Below are 7,553 nucleotides of genomic sequence, written 5' to 3' on the forward strand. Positions count from 1 at the left end.
ACACGCTATTTTGAAAACTGGGATCTTTTTTTCAAAATATAATCACAATTATCCAAACACAACACTCAATTTGTATAAGTCCTAGATTGTTTGCAAAATGACACACTTTAGTCAAAACATACACACTTCAGTCAAAACATATACACATATTTGTGAAAATGTTATTCGTTTTCATTTAACCAACACAGTCCTCAATGATCAGACACTATTGCAGCCAGTTTCACACTGCTGTGATAAATAAAAAACACATTTGTAAAAAAACTAATTTTAAGAAATAGCATGTGCTAGATTTTTGGCCAGACATTGTTATGTAAGGGATAATTTAGATGTCAAAAAAAAATAGTGACAAACCCACAACATTCTTCATGATTAGTTTGAGATATAGGGAGAATGTACACAAATAGGCCTACTATAAACTTACCAAGCACTGCACAACACTGATGCTGCAGACTGAATTTTTCAAGTACCGGTATTTATTTCAATACTTACAGTATTTCTTACCATAATCAGTTACAGTAATCAACCAACAATGAAATCAATGAAACAAATACAATCCGTAAACAAATAAAAATTACTGCATGAAGTACATACACTTTGACTCTAAAAAAAAAACTACTGCAAAAGCAAAAAGAATACTGTAACTATTCATCATCTCTCCGTCTGGCTGGATGAGGCCATAAGATTTCATCCACATCACAGGCTATGTCTTCATTGGCAAGGCACAATACAATTACAATACAATTATTGGTCAAAACCATGTTCACAATGGCAGCCTCTTGTACAGAGTGAACATAGGGCGCCTTCCACCTTGGTGTCCTCGACCCTCAATCCTATGTAAAAAAAAATTTAAATCTAAAAAAATACACATGCAGCCTACTGTCAAATGTCATAGTAAACAATATTGATGATAAGTATAGCAAGATTCAGTTTCAATGTACAGTGTGGTTAGCTTACCTGTTTTCTCAACGAAATGTCCGAATTACTGATGCAACAGTATTTTTGCTGAGATTAGGTTGAACTCTTTGTCCAGCTTCCATCAGTGTCAGTCCATAGTTGATGACATGGTCAATAAGTGTTGCACGGATTTCTTGAGTCAAATTTGGTCCTCGTCTTCTTTGTTCAGGTTCTATCAACTCTTCAAGTCCTTCTTCTCCTCTTCCTCTACCTTCTTCTCCTCTACCTCCTTCTCCTCTTCCTCTACCTCCTTCATCTCCTCTTTGAGCTCCCCCTCTCATTCTCACTCTTCTTCTTCTTCTTCTTATAGCTCCTTCCATTTTTGTTGAAGACAACTCACCTGCTGTCTTTTATAGCACACCTGAGTGCTGCGTTTTCAAATAAGCACATGTGTGCTTCCACACCTGGTGGATGTGATTATCCAATTTGTTCATGAGTGTGGTCATTGGCAATCCAGGGCTTTGTAATGACAAGAAAGTAACCTCACAATCCTTATCTGTGTCTAAGGTGTGAAAATGTGTGTAGAGTTTTACAAATCACTGTGTGTAATGTTTTGCAAAAAGGGTGAAGCAGATATTGTGTGTAATGTTGTGCAAATCTGTGGAGATGTTTTGCTCCTTGGAGTAGAATTTCGCAAATTGTGTGGAAATTTTTATTTTAGTGTGTAAACAATCGTAAAAAACTGTAAGGCTCAACCAATGAAAATCATTTGCAAAGAACATCCTCCTTTTCAGTATAAATTCAACTGGACTCATGAAAACGTTGTGATTTTCTCTTGTACCTACGTGGTCTGAGAGAAGTCTCCTCCGGCCGGAAAAACCTTGTGCTTGACATGATTAAAAGTTGTATTAACCTGTGACTCTTTCCACTAGTTTTATTTTGGAACACCAGACAAAAGAACACGAATCTTTCAATACGTATAAAATATGTATAAACAGGATATGAACAGTATATACAGTTAAACAGTGCAGAAAAGCAGGTGGAGTGTTTTGAGGTAGATTGGCAGATATTGCACATTTTAAGTTATTGCACATATTATTGTCATATTATTGTCTGTTGGCTACTGAGAGCAGGCGTGGTTATATAGTCTGATGGCAGCGGGGAGGAAGGACCTGCGATGCCTCTCAGTGGTGCATCGTGGGTGACGAAGCCGGTCACTGATGGAGCTCTCCAGGGCTCTGACAGTCTCATGAAGGGGGTGGGAGACATTGTCCATGATGGAGGACAGCTTAGCCACCATCCTCCTCTCCCCCACCACCTCCACCCGGTCCAGACTGCAGCCCAGGACAGAGCCGGCTTTCCTCACCACCCTGTCCAGTCTCTTCCTCTCTGCTGCAGTGATGCTGCTGCTCCAGCAGACCCCCCATAAAAGATGGCCGACGCCACCACAGAGTCATAAAAGGTCCTCAGGAGGCCGTCCCTCACTCCGAAGGACCTCAGTCTGCGCAGCAGGTGGAGTCGGCTTTGGCCCTTTTTGTATAGGGCCTGAGTGTTACAGTTTTTCTTGATTGCCTAAGCATGATTTTCAAAACAGGGCCCGTGGTTTCAAAACACTACACACAATTAGCACAACAACACACCAAATTAGCAAAACACTACAGATCCTTTGCAAAATTAAACACGCTTGTAAAAACTATACACTTCTTTTTAAAAACCACACTTTGTTACCATATGAAACAAACACGTTTCACATTACTATACTCTGTTTGCACGAGTTACACTCTGCTGTGATAAACCTAAAACACTTTTAGCACTTCTACGTCCCTATGATTAGAGTAGGCTACTATCAACAAAGTACAAATATACACTTTTTCTTGATCGTTTTGGCCCATCTTTCCATTCACAGTTTACTTTTTCAAAACAGCTCACACAAAGCCCTTAACAGAAGCTGAAATAACCAAAACACTTTATGATGTTTGCAGAATGACACCACTTTCTCAAAACTTGTCACACATCCATCAAAACCAAACTTTTCCATCAAAACCTAGAATTTTTTCTCAATTGAACATGTGTGTTTTCTCATTTATTTACTGTAACGATGGATAACAACATTGAAACCACAGCTATCAATATCAACTTTTGTTCAACACCCTCATCGTATTGACTATTTTACAACTGACAACATACTACAATTTGGGTTTTGTATTGAGCACTCTAACTTAGTTATATAACTTAGAAATATACTGTCACAGAGTATTTACAGTAAAATCAGAAAATGTGTATACAGTAAAATATTGTAGATCTGTTTTTGTATTGCTGAAGTTCCTGTCAACACCATTGATTTACATTTGTTCTACTGTGTACAAAATGGCAAGATTCTGACAGAAAAATATTTATTGCAGTACTTGTCATATGCACATACTGTAAGCAATCAAAATGACAGGGTTCAATATGCACTACAACAAAGGTCAATTCTCAAAGAAAGTACTGTAAATGAAACACAATCAAATGAAACCCTGTAAATATGAAAAAAATAAAAATACAGGAAAATTACGCATTGTCGACACGGGCCTGACGATCAGGCCACATGTCCTCGTCCACGTCCTCCTCCATCCATGCTTGGTGTCAACTTCAAGCTATTGACCTCTTTGATAGGTTGAGGACTACTTGCTTTGTTTTGCAAAGAGAGTTCACACAGGTGCTGATAATTTTTAGAATTGAGAGAGCAGTTCCAAATAGCTGCTACAAAGTGTCTGCAATGTGTTGCCATGGTAAATCAGTTTTGTTTTGTGTATCTTTGTGAGAAGTGTGTTAACTGTTTTGAAAAGTGTATTACAGTAAAAGTCAAAGAAAATTGTGTGAAAGCAATGAGAAATAGTTAACCGATTCGCCAGAGAGGACTCTTGCTGTGCAAAGAAGGTGTGAGCATTAGATAAAGTTGACCCATGATGTGCAAAATGTGTCAAAGCAATCGAGAAAAACTGTAGTCTTTTTAGGGCCTGGCACTCCCCGCCTCACGGTTTTAACAGCAAAATAGACACTGCACATTCAACACTTAATAAATACATTTGACAAGGACACGTAGTTCGGGAGGGGGGGGGGGTCTGTGTCAATCGATGCTTGGCCCTCCCTCCTCCCTGTTTTTATGGCATTAATCACATGCACTCAACACAAGGGGCGGGAGGGGGTCCCACATCACCCGCGTTCCCTCACCGGCCTGGGCCTGGGACGGGTGGGTCGGGTTACCCGGGCCTGGCGGGGCCCGCCGTGCAGCCTGGGGTGCCTTCTGGCGGTGCTGGATCCCCCCGGGGAGGGGGAAACGGTGCGTGATTGTATGTCTGTGTCGGTGAGAATGCGGTATGGAAGGGTCCTGCCATGGAGGATTTGAGCCTCCATTGGCAGGACATCAAAAACTTAATAATTTATCAATATTATATTATACAAAGATGGTTATTATTATTATTATTATTATTATTAGTATTATTATTATTAGTATTATTATTAGTATTATTATTATTATTATGTATAGTATATTATATTATTATTAGTATAGGTATCGGATAGGTGAATGGATGAATGAATGGGATGCCTGCGTCTGGGGCCCTCCGTTGTCGGGCCTGCGCGGGTGTCGCCTTGTTGGGGGGTTCCCTCTCTCCGGGCCCGTCTCCGGTCCCCCCCGCTGCCTCTACGGCGGGGCGCCCCTCTGGTCTTGGAGGGCCACTTTCGTGGGGGACGGGTGCGCCTGCCCGCGTCGGCGGCCGGGGCGGCTCTGTCTCTCCGGGCGGGCTGGCCCCCTGCCGGGTGGGGGTCGTTGGCCTGAAGGGTGAGGGCCTCCTGGCCGCGTGTCCGGCCCGGACCGGGTGGCCGGGGATTGCCTGGGTCGCGGTCCGCCGCCGCGGGATCCCTGGCTGCTTCTTTCCGCGCCGTGGGGGCCCCGCCCGCGGGCCCCCTCGGCCGCCGCCGGGTGGGGGGGGGGGCCTCGCAGGCGGTGGGTTGCCTCCCTCCTACTTCTCCCCTCTGTGGGGTTGCCGGTGGCCTGGGTTCCGGGCTCTTCCTTGTCGGCCTCTGGTCTCACGGGTGGCGGGGTTGCTCCCCCCCCTCCCCCACTATAGATACACTTCAGGTGGAGCTTTGTTTGGTTTATTACACACACACACACACACACACACACACACACACACACACACACACACACACATATAGTAATTTAGTCACACGCATACACACACACACACACACACACACACACACACACACACACACACACACACACACACATGCATGATCATATACATACACACACACACACATAGACATACACACTGGCTTGTTCACCTGCATGCTGGCTCTCTAGTTTTTGGGTTTAGGTAGCGGTAGCGATAGCTTAGCTCAGACTGCGATCAGATCTCAAGATTTAGGTCGATTGCTGTTTTGGATGGCTCCGTGCCGGTTTCGTGCTTTGTTTGTGGTTTTTTTGTTGCAGATTTCCAGTGCTTGACGTGTGTCTCCGTGTGTTCCTGCTTCCTGGATTGGCAGTGGATGTCGTCACCACCCCCCCCCCACCCCCTCCCCCCCAAAAAAAAAAAAAAAACACTGGGTTTGTATGTGTATATTTATGTATGTGTACGCATATGTGTGCGTATATATATGTATATATTACATATAGTAATAATGCACATATATACACTTTTGGTTTCTACCGTCATGGTATCAATCAATAATATGTGTGCAGACAAGGTAAAAAAAAAAAAAAAACTGTAGTCTTTCTCTGACTCTTGTGCTTGGAGACCAATGAGCTCACCTGCTGCTTTCTATAGTGTAGATACACCTGAATGGTGTGTCTACATTTAAGCAAACAAGTGTTTGCACACCTGATGACTGTGTTGAACCAACTGGTTGGACGGTGTGCTAATTTGACAGTCAGTGCTTTGGTATTGCAAAGAAGTGACTTTATGATAGATTTTTGTGTCTAATGTACGTTTAGTGTGTTTAGTGTTTTGAAAATCACTGTGTGTAGAGTTTTGCAACAAGTGTGAGGTTGACAATGTGCTTATAGTTGTGCAAATATGGGCTGATGTTTTGCTTCTTGAGTGTAAGGTTTTGCTAATAGTGTACTACTTTTAATTTTAGTGTGTAAGCAATCGAAAAAAACTGTAACAGTCCAGTCCAGTTTATTGTTCAGGTGAACACCCAGGTACTTATAAGAGTCCACAATCTCTATGTCCGTTCCCTGGATGTTCACCGGCGAGGGGGGGACTTTGCGCCGGCGGAAGTCCGCCACCAGCTCCTTCGTTTTTCCAGAGTTAATCTGGAGGCGGTTCCGCTGGCACCAGTCCACGAATCTTTACTTGCATATAAAGCCCAAAACGGCTTAGCTCCGCAGTATTTACAAGATTTGATAGTGCCTTATGTTCCTGGCCGAGCTCTCCGCTCCCAGGGTGCAGGCTTACTCGTAGTTCCTAGAATATCTAAATGTAGATTTGGAGGGCGGGCGTTCTGCTATCAGGCACCATTACTTTGGAACCAACTTCCAATCTGGGTTAAGGAGACTGACACCACCTCCACCTTTAAAACTAAACTTAAAACCTTTCTGTTTAGTAAAGCCTATAGTTAGTGTTTAGTAAACCTCTAGCTGGTGTTGGTAAATCTCTAGGTAGTGTAAACTCTAGTGTGTTAGAGTCAGTAGTCATAGTTGCAGCTATAGAACAAGACTATAATAGTTAGTCTCAAATATAGCTTGGTGGTAGATATGCTGCTATAGGCTTATGCTGCAGGGGGGCACCGACATGATCCACTGGGCGGTGCCTCTCACCCTTCTCCTCTCCTTTTCCCTGCCTCTCTTCTCCATTACCATTTTTATCTATTATAAATATCTCATAGCTATCATTTTTGTCCATCGTACCTGTAGTTTCTTGTGCCGGCCCCCCTTTTTTCTCTTTTGTCCATGTTTGCAGGCTGGAGCCTGTGTTCCCACCCCCCCCCCATCCCTGGTCATCCCGTTGCTGCTTCCACCTGCCTACGTGGATGTCTGCTGTTGCTGCTTCCGCCTACCTGCACCCCCCCCCCCCCCCCTCTGGTCATCCCGCTGCTGCTTCCACATGACTGTTGTGTGCTGCTGACGCCCCCCCCCCCACCTCTGGTCATCCCGCTGCTGCTTCCACCTGTCTGCTGTGTGCTGCTGACGTCCCTGACTCCCCCAGTCTGGCCCTCGGCAGGAGGGTCCCCCCTTATGAGCCTGGTCCTGCTCAAGGTTTCTTCCCTCCTAAAGGGGAGTTTTTCCTTGCCACTGTTTATATAATAATTGCTCGGGGGTTTATGTTTATGTTTATGTTCATGTTCTGGATCTCTGGAAAGCGTCTAGAGACAACATCTGTTGTATTAGACGCTATATAAATAAAATTGAATTGAATAGTGGTGGACTGCAAGGCTAGCAGTGGTTACATCTGATTTTCCTCTTCCACAAAAGATGCAATTTCTTCCAAGTCTGTGCGGTTCCTTCTTCGAAATAGACACAGTCGTTTGAAAGTCCTTATACTGATAATAATTCCATACTGATGTGCCAAAAGTCCTTATTTGTGAAACTGATACCAAAATATAACTTCACAAGATGCTCGATATTCCTAATTTTAACACAGGGAGAAGAAGCTCTTCCTGTTAGA

This window comes from Cololabis saira, chromosome 10, assembly GCF_033807715.1.
Source record: "Cololabis saira isolate AMF1-May2022 chromosome 10, fColSai1.1, whole genome shotgun sequence".
NCBI lineage: Eukaryota > Metazoa > Chordata > Actinopteri > Beloniformes > Belonidae > Cololabis > Cololabis saira.